The following is a 15,031-nucleotide window of genomic DNA, read 5'->3' on the forward strand; positions in this document are numbered from 1 at the left end:
CTACTGCTAATAATAGTGATAATCATAGTTTTAACCAATAATTTAGTTGTTTTTTTTTTTTTTTTTTTTTTTTTTTTGAGAAACACAGAGAGAGAGGCAGAGACACAACACAGTCAGAGGGAGAAGCAGGCTCCATCCAGGGAGCCTGATGTGGGACTCAATCCTGGGACTCTAGGATCATGCCCTGGGCCAAAGGCAGGTGCTAAACCACTGAGCCACCTGGGCTGCCCATTAACTAAGAATTTGTAAACATAGTTTTACCCCCATGAGGGTCTGAGTTTGAATTGCAGTGATCCCAGGCTAGTAGTGAGTGCACTGGGGCCCAAAGCCAATGTATATGAAAACCCTTTCTGGAAGAAAACATCTTCAACCCAAACTCCTAAATATTGTCACAGATAAACTTAGATTAAAACAAGCCCGTTCCATAAGAATCAGCAAACAGTGAGATATGTTTACCTCTGAGATTCTGAGCTGTTGTCATATCAAATATATTAATCATATATAGAGAAATTATTGAATTATTTGATAAAACTAGGAAGAATCTGTAAAAAATAAAAAATGAGGCAGAACTTTTAGGGAGAAAATAAAAAATTAATCTTAAAAATTCAGTGGGCTTTCTGGGGTGCCTGGGTGGCTCAGATGGTTGAGTATCCAACTCTTGGTTTCAGATCAGGTAATGATCTCAGGGTTGTAGGATTGAGCCCTATGTCATGCTCTGTGCTCAGTGGGGAGTCCCCTTAAGATTCTCTCTCTCCCTGTCTCCTGGCCCCTTGCCCATCTCAAATAAATAAATCTTAAAAAAAAAAAAATTCAATGGACGCGCTCCTGCTTTTGGCTGTGATGGGGTAATAGGAACCAGATCTACCCACCCACATCAAGCAGCTAGAAAGCTAGACAAAATATATAAAACAAGGATTTTTAGACAACAAGCAGCAAAAGACGTTAATGTCTGAAAAAAGAGAAACAAGATGAGCCCTACAATAGTGGGTTGCCACAGTGTTACTACCTGGAGAGAGTTTCGAAGTTTGGGAGAAGGAATGAGAACCCAAACTGATCCTAGCAGTTTCACTCAGAGAATATTCAGGGGTGCCTAGTTGGTTCAGTTGGTAGAGCATCTGACTCTTGATCTTGAGCTTGTGAGTTCAAGCCGCACATTGAGTATAGAGATTACTTAAAAATAAAGCCTTAAAAAAAGAGAGAAACAGGGATCCCTGGGTGGCGCAGCGGTTTGGCGCCTGCCTTTGGCCCAGGGCGATCCCGGAGACCCGGGATCGAATCCCACGTCGGGCTCCCTGTGCATGGAGCCTGCTTCTCCCTCTGCCTGTGTCTCTACCTCCCTCTCTCTCTCTGTAACTATCATAAATAAATAAAAAAAAATATTTGGTAAAAAAAAAAGAGAGAGAGAGAGAAACAGAGATAGTTCAGAGTATGGAGAGATCATAGGGACTAGAATTTACAGGGGGAAATACAAAGGAAGAGAACATTTCTCAGGGAGAACTCAGATCTATAGCTCTCTTTAGATGAATTTTAGTTTAAAACCTTCTAAGAGGGGATCCCTGGGTGGCTCAGCGGTTTGGCGCCTGCCTTTGGCCCAGGGCGCGATCCCGGGGTCCAGGGACTGAGTCCCCAGTCGGGCCCCCGGCGTGGAGCCTGCTTCTCCCTCTGCCTGTGTGATTCGATCCCGGGTCTCCAGGATCGCGCCCTGGGCCAAAGGCAGGCGCCAAACTGCTGTGCCACCCAGGGATCCCAAGAAAGACAATTCCAAGCACAGACGGCTTTGCTGGTGAATTCTATTAAACATTTATTGAAAAAAATAATAATAAAATTCTACACAAATTCTTTTATTTTTTTTTTAATTTTATTTATTTATGATAGTCACAGAGAGAGAGAGAGAGAGGCAGAGACATAGGCAGAGGGAGAAGCAGGCTCCATGCACCGGGAACCCGATGTGGGACTCGATTCCAAGTCTCCAGGATCGCGCCCTGGGCCAAAGACAGGCGCTAAACCGCTGCGCCACCCAGGGATCCCCACAAATTCTTTTAGAAAACAGAAGAGTAGGGAACACTTTCCATCTTATTTTATTTTATGGAGATACAATTGTCATGTAACATATTTACATCAGGTGCTTGTATATTTGTGTATACTAGTGAAATGATCAATACAATATGTCTAGTTTAATATCCGTCACCATACATAGTTACAAAACTTTCTTTCTCATAAGAATTTTTAAGATTTACTCTCTTAGCAACTTTCAAATGTATTAACATTAACTGTAGTCATTATGTAGTACATTATATCCTCATGACATTTAATTTATAACTGGATTTTTTTTTTATAACTGGAAATCTGTACTTTTTGACTTCCTTCACCCATTTCACCTCCTCCCCTTCACCTTAGGTAACCACCAATCTCTTCTCTTTATCTATCAGTTTTGTAGAGTTTTTTTTTTTTATTCCACCTAAAAGTGAGACTATACGGTCTTTTATTTTTTTTTAATATTTTTTTTCAATTTTTATTTATTTATGATAGTCACAGAGAGAGAGAGAGAGAGAGAGAGAGAGGCAGAGACATAGGCCGAGGGAGAAGCAGGCTCCATGCACCGGGAGCCCGATGTGGGGGATTCGATCCCCGGTCTCCAGGATCGTGCCCTGGGCCAAAGGCAGGCGCCAAACTGCTGCGCCACCCAGGGATCCCTATACGGTCTTTTAATTTTTTAATTTTTATTTTTATTATTTTTTTTATTTTTTTTTTTTAATTTATGATAGTCAGAGAGAGAGAGAGAGAGAGGCAGAGACACAGGCAGAGGGAGAAGCAGGCTCCATGCACCGGGAGCCCGACGTGGGATTCGATCCCGGGTCTCCAGGATCACGCCCCGGGCCAAAGGCAGGCGCTAAACCGCTGTGCCACCCAGGGATCCCCCTATATGGTCTTTTAAAATCCCTAGGGTTGCATAATGCCTTCATGGTCCAACCATGTTTTGCTAATGGCAAGATTTCATTGTTTATAGGTAAATAATATCCCATTGTGTATATATACCACCCTTTCTTTATCCGTTGATCTACTAAGGGACATGTAGGTTGTTTCCATATCTTGACTATTGTAAATAATGCTACAGTGAACATGGGGGTACATATATCCTTTTCAAGTTAGTTTTTTTTTTTTTTCATTTTCTTCAGATAAATATCCAGAAGTGAAATTAATGGATGATATGGTAGATTGATTGATTGATTGATTGATTGATTTAAAGAGCATGAATGAGGGGAAAGGCAGAGGGAGAGAAAGAGAACCTCAAGCAAACTCTGCGCTAAGCATAGAGCCCAACACAGGGCTCTATCTCATGACCCTGAGATTATGACCTGACCCAAAATAAAGAGTCAGATGTTTAGCAACTGAGCCACCCAGGCCCATTGGTAGTTCTATTTTTAATTTTAGGGGGAGCCTCCATACTGTTTTCCATAATGGCTATACCAATTTACATTTCCAAGCAACAGTGTAAGAGGGCTCCCTTTTTTCCACATCCTTACCACCACTTGTTATTTCTTATCTTTTTGATACTAGGCATTCTGACAGGTGTGAGATGACATCTCATTTCAGTTTTAATTTGCATTTTCCTAATTATTAGTAATGTTGAATACCTTTTATGTATTTGTTGGCCAACTGTATGAAAATAATATTCTATTTTTCTGTTGGGTTGTATGAGTTCTTCTTAATTTTTTAATTTTAATTTTATTATTTATTATTTTTAAAGATTTCATTTATTTATTCATGAGAGACACAGAGAGAGAGAGGCAGAGACACAGGCAGAGGGAGAAGCAGGCTCCATGCAGGGAGCCCAATGTGGGACTGGATCCTGGGACTCCAGGATCATGCCCTTGGGGGAAGGCAGGCACTAAACCGCTGCACCACCCAGGCATCCCAGGTATGAGTTCTTTTTTTAAAAAAGATTTTATTGAGAGAGAGTGAAAGAGATTACAGAGAGAGAGGGAGAGGGAGAAGAAAACCTCCTGCTGATCAGGAAGCCCTACATGGACCTCCAACCCAGGATCTCATGACCTGAGCCAAAGGCAGACGCTTAACCAACTGATCCAGCTGGTGTCCCGAGTTGTATGAGTTTTGGATACTAACCCCTTACCAAATATATGATTTGCAAATATTTTCTCCTATTCAGTAGATTGCCCTTTCATTTTGTTGATGGTTTCCTCAGCTGTGCAAAAACTTTTTACTTTGATATAGTACCACTTGTTTATTTTTGCTTTTGCTGACTTTGCTTTTGTTGTCAAACCCTCAAAAAATCATTACTAAGACTGATGTCAAGGAGCTTACCACCTATACTTTCTTCTAGGAGTTTTGTGGTTTCAGAAGAAAAAAAATTCCATTTCCAATAGCATCAAAAAGAATAAACTACTTAGGAATAAAGTTAACCAAGGAGATGCAAGACTCATATGCTGAAAACTACAAAACATTGTTGAGAGAAATTTATTATTTTTTTTAAATTTTAAAAAGATTTTATTTATTTATTCATGAGACACAGAGAAAGAGAGAGGCAGAGACACAGGCAGAGGAAGAAGCAGACTCCATGCAGGGATCCCGACCTGGGACTCGATCCCGAGTCTCCAGGCTCACACCTTGGGCTGAAGGTGGCGCTAAACAGCTGAGCCACTTGAGCTGCCCTTTTCTAAAAGATTTTGTTTATTTATTCATGAGAGACACAGAAAGAGAGAGGCAGAAACACAGGCAGAGGGAGAGGCAGGCTCCATGCAGGTAGCCTGATGTGGGATCATGTAGGATCATGCCCTGAGCCAAAGGCAGACGCTCAACCACTGAGCCACCCAGGTGCTCCATTATTCAAATAAATTTAAAAAGACAAATGAGGGCAGCCCTGGTGGCTCAGCGGTTTGGCCCCCACCTTTAGCCCAGGCGTGATCTGGAGTCCTGGAATGGAGCCCCATCTCAGGCTCCCTGCATGCAGCCATTATTGAGAAAAATTTATTATTTAAAAAAAAAATTTAAAGATTTTATTTATTTATTCATGAGAGAGAGCGACAGAGACAGAGACAGAGACAGAGACAAACAGAGGCAGAGGGAGAAGCAGGCTTCATGCAGGGAGCCTGAAGTGGGACTGGATCCCGGGTCTCCAGGATCAGGCCCTGGGCTGAAGGAGGTGCTAAACCACTGAGCCACCCAGGCTGCCCTCCAGCTGCTTTTTTAAAAGATTTGTCTATTTATGTATTTGAGAGAGAGAAAGAGAGAGAGTGAGTGCATGCACACAAATAGGGGTAGGGGCAGAGGCAGAGAAGGAGGGGGAGAGAGAATCTCAGACTCCTTGCTGACTGGATAGCCCAATGTGGGGCTGGAGCTCATGATCCTGAGATCATGACTTGAGCCAAAATCAAGAGTCAAGCACTCAACCAACTGAGCCACCTGGGTGCCCCCCTAACTATGTTTTGTGTCTGTGTAGAAATAGACAGTTAGTTGATCCTAAAATTCATGTGGAATTGCAAGGGACCCTGAATAGCAATCTTGAACACAATTTTGAGGAAAACAATTTGAAGGACACACATTCCTGATTTTATTTTATTTTATTTTATTTTATTTTATTTTATTTTATTTTAAGATTATTTAAAAAAAAAGATTACTTTTTATTTGTTTGTTTGTTTGTTTATTCATGAGAGACACATAAAGAGAGGCAGAGGGAAAAGTAGGCTCCATGGAGGGAGTCCGATGTGGGACTCGATCCTGGAACTCCAGGATCATGCCCTGAGCCGAAGGCAGACACTCAACTGCTGAGACACCCAGGCGTCCCACATTCCTGATTTTAAAACTTATTACAGGAATGCCAGGGTGGCTCAGCGGTTAAGCGTCTGCCTTTGGATCAGGGCGTGATCCTGGGATCCTGGGATCCTGGGATCCAGTCCCACATTAGGCTTCCTGCATGGAGCCTGCTTCTTCCTCTGCCTGTGTCTCTGTGTCTCTGTCTCTGTGTGTGTGTCTCTCATGACAAATAAATAAAATCTTGGGCAGCTCGGGTGGCTCGGCGGTTTAGCTCCGCCTTCAAGCCCACATGTGATCTTGGAGACCTGGAATCGAGTCTCGTATCAGGCTCCTGCATGGAGCCAGCTTCTGCCTCTGTCTCTGCCTCTCTCTCTCTCTTTCTGTGTGTGTCTCATGAATAAATAAAACCTTTTAATAAAATAAAATTTTCTAAAAAAATTTTTTTTTTTAAAAAAAGAACTTATTACAAGGATGCCTGGGTGTCTCAGTGGTTAAGCAACTGCCTTCAGCTCAGGTCGTGATCCCGGGATGTGGGATCAAGTCCCACATCGGGCTCCTTGCCAGGAGCCTGCTTCTCCTTCTGCTTGTGTCTCTGCCTCTCTCTGTGTCTCTCATGAATAAATAAATAAAATCTTTAAAAAAAAAACTTATTACAAAGCTATAGTGATGAAAACAATGTGGCACTGGTGTAAGGATAGAAATATAGATTAATGGAATAGAATTGAGAGTCCATAATTAAACCCATCTGGCGACTTCCCTGACTCAGGCCACCTCTCCAAGTCATGGAACCTCACCCGGGAGTGCTCCCCATTAAAGCACTCTCGAACCTAAAAAAAAAAAAAAAAAAAAAAAAATTAAACCCATCCGTTTATGGACAATTGATTTATTTTTAAAGATTTTATTTATTTATCCATGAGAGACACAGAGAGAGAGGCAGAGACACAGGCAGAGGGAGAAGCCAACTCCATGCAAGCAACCTGATGCGGGACTCGACACTGGGTCTCCAGGATAAGGCCCCAGTCAGAAGGCCCGCACTAAACCACTGAGACACCCAGGGATTCCTGGACAATTGATTTTTGACAAGAGTTCCAAGACTATTCAAAGAAAGCAAGAATAGTCTTTTCAGTAATTGGTACAGGGTTAACTGGATATTTACATGTAAAAGATTGAATTTGGACCCCTGTGTTGCAACAATACAAAATCAATTCAATCAATCCAAGACCTAGAAAAGCTAACAGTATAAAACTTTTTTTTTTTAATTTTTATTTATTTATGATAGTCACACAGAGAGAGGGAGAGAGGCAGAGACACAGGCAGAGGGAGTGCTTCAGGCTCCATGCACCGGGAGCCCGACGTGGGACCCAATCCCGGGTCTTCAGGATCGGGCCCTGGGCCAAAGGCAGGCGCCAAACCGCTGCACCACCCAGGGATCCCAGTATAAAACTTTTATAAAAAGTATAGATATAAATCCTCATGGCCCTGTGGTAAGGTCTGAGTATTTACGTCCCTCCAAATCTCATATGTTGAGATTCCAACCCCTGAAGTTGATGATATTATTAGGTGGGGGGGTCTTTGAGGGATCATTAGGTTATGGGGGGGGGCCTCTGGTGAATGGGATTAGTCTTTTATAAAAGAGATCTCACAGACCTCCCAGCTCTTTCTGCTGTATGAGAATACAGTAAGTCTGTGACCTAGAAGAGGAGCCTCACCTGATCATGCTAGCCCCCTGATATCGGGCTTTCAGACTTCAGAACTGTGAAGATTAAATTTCTGCTGTGTATAAGCAACCCTGTGTTTGGGTATATTTGTTATAGTGGCCTGAACAGTCTAAGAATCCTTAGATTAGGCAACAGTTTCTCTGTCTCTGTCTCTCTCTCTCTCTTTTTTTTTTTTTAGCAGTTTCTTAAATATGACACCAAAAGCACAAGCAAAGAAAAAAATAGGTAGATTGGACTTCACTGAAATTAAGAACTTCTGTGAATCGAGACACTATAAAGAGAGAGAAAAAGCAATCCACAGAACAGGAAAAAATATTTGCAAATCATGTATCTGATCAGGGGTAACATTCAGAATATATAAATAATTCTTAAGGCATAATAAAAAGTCAAATAATCTAATTAAAAATGGGAAAATAATTTTTTTAAAGATTTTATTTGTTTATTCATGAGAGACACAGAGAGAGGCAGAGACAGAGGCAGAGGGAAAAGCAGGCTCCCTACATGGAGCCTGATGCAGAATCAGTTCCAGGACCCCAGGATCACAACCTGAGCAAAAGGCAGACTCTCAACCACTGAGCCACCCAGGTGTCCCAGGAAAAGTATGTATCTATGTATGTATGTATGTATGTATGTATGTATGTATTTATTTATTTATGGAAAAGTATTTAAATAGATATTTCTCCAAAGGAGATATACAAATGGCCAAAAAAACACATGATACTCAAAATCCTTAGCTAATTAAAACCCTAATGAGATACTTCACACCCACGAGGAAAGGTATAATTAGTAAAAAAACAAAAAACAAACAAAAACCCCAAAGAATAACAAGTGTTGGTAATGATGCAGACAAATAGAATCCTCAAACTTTGCTGGTGGGAATGTAAAATGGTACAGCTGCTATAGAAAATGGTTTGGCATTTCCTTAAAAAGTTAAACATAGAACTACCATATGATCACACACTTCTATTTCTAGCGATATAGCAAAGAGAATTGAGAACATGTTCTAACAAAAAACTTGTACATGGGGGTGCCTGGGTGGCTCAGGTGGTTAAGCATCTGCCTTCAGCTCAGGTCATGGTTCCAGGGTCCTGAGATCAAGTCCCTCGTGGGGCTCCCTGAATAGGGAGGAGTCTGCTTCTCCCTCTCCCTCTATTCCTCCCTGCCCCACCTCCCAGCTCCTGCTCTCTCTCATGTGTGCTCTCTCTCTCTCAAATAAATAAATAAAATCTTTTAAAAATGTGTACACAAATGAACATAGTCCCATTATTCATGGTAGATACAACCCAAATGTCCATCTATTGATGAATGGATAAATAAAATGTAGCATATTCATACAACAGCATATTATTCAGCCTAAAAAGGAATAAAATACGGTCATGTGGTATAAAATGGATAAGCCTTGAAAACATGCTGAATGAAAGAACCAGACACCAAAGGCCACATGTTCTGTGATTCCATTTATAGGAAGTGCCCAGAATAGGCAAATCTATGAAGACAAAAGCTGATCAGTGGTTGCCAGTGGGTCATAAGGAGTGACTCCCCAATGTGTATGAAATTTCCATTTGGGGGCAGCCCTGGTGGCGCAGCGGTTTGGCGCAGCTTGCAGCCTGGGGTGTGATCCTGGAGACCCGGGATCGAGTCCCACATCGGGCTCCATGCATGGAGCCTGCTTCTCCCTCTGTCTGTGTCTCTGCCTTTCTCTCTGTGTCTATGAATAAATAAATAAAATCTTAAAAAAAAAAAAAAAGAAATTTCCATCTGGGATGATGAAAATGCCCTGGATAGTGGTGATTGTTGCATAATACTGTGAATGTACTGAGAGCCACGGAATTGTACATTTTAAAAATATTTAAAATGGTGAGTTTTATGTGATTTTTACTTAAATAAAAACAAAGGTGACAATAATAGGTGTAGTTTTGCCCATGTTGGGTTTGACGTTCCCAGGGAATATCCCAATGCATGTAGTTCTTAGGTAGCTGGCCAATAACAGAAGGGAACTAAAGTTATCTAGGCTATAGGTATAGATCTGGGAATAGATAGTTCTTGAAGCTCTAAGAGTAAATGAGTCAGCTGTGGAATCACTTAGAGTAAGGAGAAGAAGGCATGTGGAAAACCAACATTTTAAAACATAAATGTAAGAAAAGGACCTTCCTGGGATGCCTGGGTGGCTCAGTGGTTGAGTGCCTTTGGCTCAGGGCGTAATCCCAGGATCTGGGATCAAATCCCACATCAGGCTCCTTGCATGGAGCCTGCTTCTCCCTATGCCTATGTCTCTGCCTCTCTGTGTGTCTCTCATAAACAAATAAATAAAATCTTTAAAAAAAAAGGAAAAATTAAAATTAAAAATGTCAAAAATGGAAGCAAATGTCCATAAATAAGGAAATTATTAATTAAACTATATAGTGGACTATGGCTGGCTTCTCAGTTTCTATTTCTCTCTTCCTCTTTTCTAATAGAATTCTAATTTTGTTTAAATATCACCTTTACCTGGCACAGACCTTGGGTTTCAGGGAAAGCTGACTTGACTCTTAGCTCAAGGGACAGGACTGATTTTCCAAGGGTAATTGCATCTATCTTGTCAATGATTGTTTCAAGCAAGAAGAAACTTAGTTTAGGATGTCATTCAGTTCAGATTCCTGGAGCTTGTGGAAAGTTCCTCCTTGATCTTCTGGGAGAGCTTCTGAAATCCACTTAGTTTCTCTTCTGAATCAAAAGCATGTGGGCTCCATGTAGCCATCCTATGAGCTTGGGGGGAGCTGGCCCAAGAATGAGGCCCACATTGAGGTGCCTGGCTGGGTCAGGTGGAAGAGTGTATAACTCTTGATCTTGGGGTTGTGTGCTTAAGCTCCACATTGAGTACAGAGATTACTAAAGAAATAAAAATAAGGGGATCCCTGGGTGGCTCAGCAGTTTAGCGCCTGCCTTTGGCCCAGGACGCGATCCTGGAGACCCGGGATCGAGTCCCACGTCAGGCTCCTGGCATTAGAGCCTGCTTCTCCCTCCTCCTGTGTCTCTACCTCTCTCTTTCTCTCTGTGTCTATCATAAATAAATAAATAAATCTTAAAAAAAATGAATAAAAAAACTTACAAAAAAAAAAGAAGGCCTTGGGATCCCTGGGTGGCGCAGCGGTTTGGCGCCTGCCTTTGGCCCAGGGCGCGATCCTGGAGACCCGGGATCGAATCCCACATCGGGCTCTCGGTGCATGGAGCCTGCTTCTCCCTCTGCCTATGTCTCTGCCTCTCCCTCTTTCTCTCTCTGTGACTATCATAAATAAATAAAAAAAATTAAAAAAAAAAAAAAAAAAGAAGGCCCATATTGTAGATAGTAGAGCAAGGAGATAGGAAAAAAGCAAAACAGGAAGAACCTTGTTCTTTCTTTTTTAAAAAAATATTTCATTTATATATTTGGGAGAGAAAGAAAGAAAGAGTGCTTACACTTAAGCAGACGGAGAGGCAGAGGGAGAGGGATAAGCAGAAACGTGGAAGCAGTTTTTCCGCTGAGTGTGGGCCCTGACATGGGCCATTCCCAGGACCCTGAGCCAAAGTCACACGCTCAAATGACTGAGTCACCCAGGCAACCCAGAAAGAACCCTGCTCTTGATAAAATTAGTGAGCCTCTGGATCACCCAATCCTGAAAGGGAGCCTATCTAGTCTCTCTGCTAGATGAGCCAAAACATTTCCTTACTGTTTAAACCAGTTTGAGTTGGTCCTCTGTTACTTGCTCCTGAAAAGTTACCTGGCTGGCTTGGTGGGAGGAGTGTGCGACTCCTGATCTATGGGTTGTGAGTTTTGAGTTACATGTTGGTTATGAGATTACTGAGAAAAGAAATAAACTTAAAAAAAAAAAAAAAATGAGGTAGTCCAGTCTTTAAAATTAGGTAGATTTCTACATACTGATTTAATGTACCAAAAAACCCTAGCCCCATCCATGAATGAAAATTGAATAAATCTGGGGCACCGAGGTGGCTCAGTAGGTTAAGTGTCTGCCTTTGGCTCAGGTCATGATCTCAGTGTCCTGGAATAGAGCCCCACATCTGACTCCCTGTTTATCAGGGAGTCAGCTTCTCCCTCTCCCTCTGCCCCCACCCCCCTTGTGCTATTCTTTCTCTCTCAAATAAATACAATCTTTAAAAAAAAAAAAGAAAAGAAAATTGAATAACTCTAGGGGCACCTGAGTGGGTCAGTCAGTTAAGCGTCTGACTCGTGATTTCCATGCAGGTCATGGTTTCCAAGTTGTGAAATGAAGCCCCATCTCAAGCTCTTTGCTCAGCAGGGAGTCCACTGGAGCTTCACTCTTTTCTTTGTCCTCTCCTTCTACTCCTCCTCCTCCAAATAAATAATCTTTCTTTTTTTTTTCTTTTTTGCATTAAAAAAAGATTTCATTTATTTATTCATGAGAGACATAGAGACATAGGCAGATGGAGAAGTAGGCTCCTTGCAGGGAGCCTGATTCAGGACTCAATCCCAGGACCCCCGGGGGATCACATCCTGAGCCAAAGGCTGACTGACGCTCAATCAACCACGAGCCACCCAGTTGCCCCTGGGCAACATATTTAACCATTCTAAGCCTTAGTTTCTTCATTTGTACCACAATAATTCCTACTTTGGTGGGTTGTTTTGAGGTTTAAATTTGCTAATATTTTCAAGATGCTTAAGTAGTGCTTGGTACAACATAAATACTCAATTGCCAGGCTGTGATTGAATTATGGCTTTATACCTCTGTCCTAAAGGGCCTGGCTCTGGTTGGGACTTTATATCCGCACTACAAAGTTCTAGAGTATGGAAGGATGGTTTCTTTTATGAAATTCAGAGTGCCGGGATCCTTAGGTGGCGCAGCGGTTTGGCGCCTGCCTTTGGCCCAGGGCGTGATCCTGGAGAATCAGGATTGAATCCCACGTCGGGCTCCCGGTGCATGGAGCCTGCTTCTCCCTCTGCCTGTGTCTCTGCCTCTCTCTCTCTCTGTGTGTGACTATCATAAATGAATAATAATAAAAAAAAATTAAAAAAAAAATTCAGAGTGCCATTATTGAAGGTAGGGAAATGGATGCCCAGTCAATGCAAGCAACAAATGTCTACTACAAAAAAGTTAGCAAACTTACTTGAGAGAGCTAAGGTTTTATTATACAAGTAATACATGAATTTATATACAATGTTTCTTTTTTAAATATTTTATGTATTCATGACAGACAGAGAGAGAGAGACAGGCAGAGACAAATGCAGAGGGAGAAGCAGGCTCCATGCAGGGAGCCCGACATGGGACTCATCCAGGGACTCCAGGATCAGGCCCTGGGCTAAAGGCGGTGGCACTAAACCGCTGAGCCACCCAGGCTGCCCTATATACAATGTTTCTAACAAAACAAGGGGATACAGAGTAACCTCAAAGGATTTCTGTCCAAGCTTGTAATTTTTTTTTTTTTTTTTTAAAGGTTTCATTTATTTATTATCTGGAGAGAGAGAGAACAAGCAGGGGGGAGGAGCGGGGGGGGGGGGGAGCCAACTCCCTGCTGAGCAGGGAGCCCTATATGAGGCTTGATCCCAGGACCCTGAGACCATGACCATCTTGGAAGGCAGATGCTCAACCCGCTGAGCCACTCAGGTGCCCCTCAAGCCTGTAACTGTAAAAAAAAAAAGAAGAAGAAAAAAAAAGGCAGAATCTTTTTATTTGCAAAATGTAACTAGAGCTTTTTTTTTTTTTTAGACTTATTTATTCATGAAAGACACAGAGACAGAGACAGAGAGGCAGAGACACAGGCAGAGGGAGAAGCAGGTTCCCTGCAAGGAACCCAGAATCACGCCCTGAGCGTGGGGCAAATGCTCAACCGCTGAGCCAGCCACCCAGGCGTCCCTGTAACTAGAGTTTGACTAACGCTTTATTGAACAAAGTACTTTCACATGCATTAGTTACTTTAATTCTTGCGATAGCTCTGGGGAATAAATATTATTTGCCCTACTTAATGGTAAGAAAACCTAGTGAATAGAAATACAGATGGATGTACATTTTACAAATGATAGTAATTTTATAGTCTTTCCCATGGGTCTCCCACTGTATTCTATATTATGTTGGTACTCATATACACAATTTCTTTCATTCAACAAATATTTATTGAGGGGCACGCCTGGATGGCTCCGTTGGTTGGGCGTCTGCCTTCTTCTGCTCAGGTCATGATCCCAGGGTCCAGGGATGGAGCACCCTGCTCAGCGGGGAGACTATTTCTCCCTCTCCCTTTACCCCTCCCCCTGCTCATGTTTTCTCTCTTTTACTTGCTCTCTCTCAAATAAACAAAATTTTTAAACACACACACACACACACACACACCAAACAGAAACAAATATTTATTGAACATTTGCTATGTACCAGGCCTAGACACTGGGATCTGGCAGTGAACAAAAAAGACAATCCCTGCACTCCTTACATTCTAGTAGGGTAGGGAAAGACAAATCATAAAATAAACAAGAAAAATGCACAATACACTAAGTGGTGATAAGTACTATAGAGTAAAATTCAAAAGGAAAAGCAGGTAAGGAAAGGCAGTATGTATGTTTTAATTTTATACACAGTCCTCAGTTTGTCATCTGTTCCACCGTGCTTGCAGCTCTTTCCAAAGGAGGGTAAACTCTCACTTGCATTTACTTGCATACTCCCAGCATTTAGCTCAGCACCAGGCACCCAGGGAAACAACAGCTTTACCTTGAGTAAATGACAAGCTTTTTGAGAAGCAAGAGTTACAGCCTTTAGAAACGACAAATTCCCACCATTTGCTTCAATGTGGATGGAACTGGAGGGTATTATGCTGAGTGAAATAAGTCAATTGGAAAAGGACAAACATTATATGGTCTTATTCATTTGGGGAATATAAATGATAGTGAAAGGGAATAGAAGGGAAAGGAGAGAAAATATCAGTGAGGGTGACAAAACATGAGAGACACCTAACTCTGGGAAAGGAACAAGGGGTAGTGGAAGGGGAGGTGGGGGGTGGTTGGGGTGACTGGGTGATGGGCAGTGAGGGGGGCACTTGGCAGGATGAGCACTGGGTGCTATACTATATGTTGGCAAATTGAACTCCAATAAAAAATTTTTTTTAAATTAAAAAAAAAAAGAAGCAAGAGTTAACAAAGGCCTATAAAAAAGATATTTTTAGCAATATTTTATTTATTCATAAGAGACACAGAGAGAGGCAAAGGCAAAGGCAGAGGGAGAAGCAGGTCCCCTGCAGGGAGCCCGATGTGGGGGACCTGACCCCAGGACCCCAGGATCACACCCTGAGCCAAAGGTGGACACTCTGGGATGCCCGGGTGGCTCAGCGGTTGAGCGCCTGCCTTGGGCCCAGGGCTTGACCCTGGAGACCCAGGATCGAGTCCCACGTCGGGCTCCCTGCATGGAGCCCGCTTCTCGCTCTGCCTGTGTCTCTCATGAACAAATAAAATCTTCAAAAACACACACACACAAAACAAAGGCAGACGCTCAACCACTGAGCCACTCAGGTTTCCCTATTAAAAAAAAAAAAAAAAAAAGATGTTGACCATGACGTTCATCAAAGAA

Source organism: Canis lupus, chromosome 9 (genome assembly GCF_048164855.1).
Source record: "Canis lupus baileyi chromosome 9, mCanLup2.hap1, whole genome shotgun sequence".
NCBI classification, from domain to species: Eukaryota; Metazoa; Chordata; class Mammalia; order Carnivora; family Canidae; genus Canis; species Canis lupus.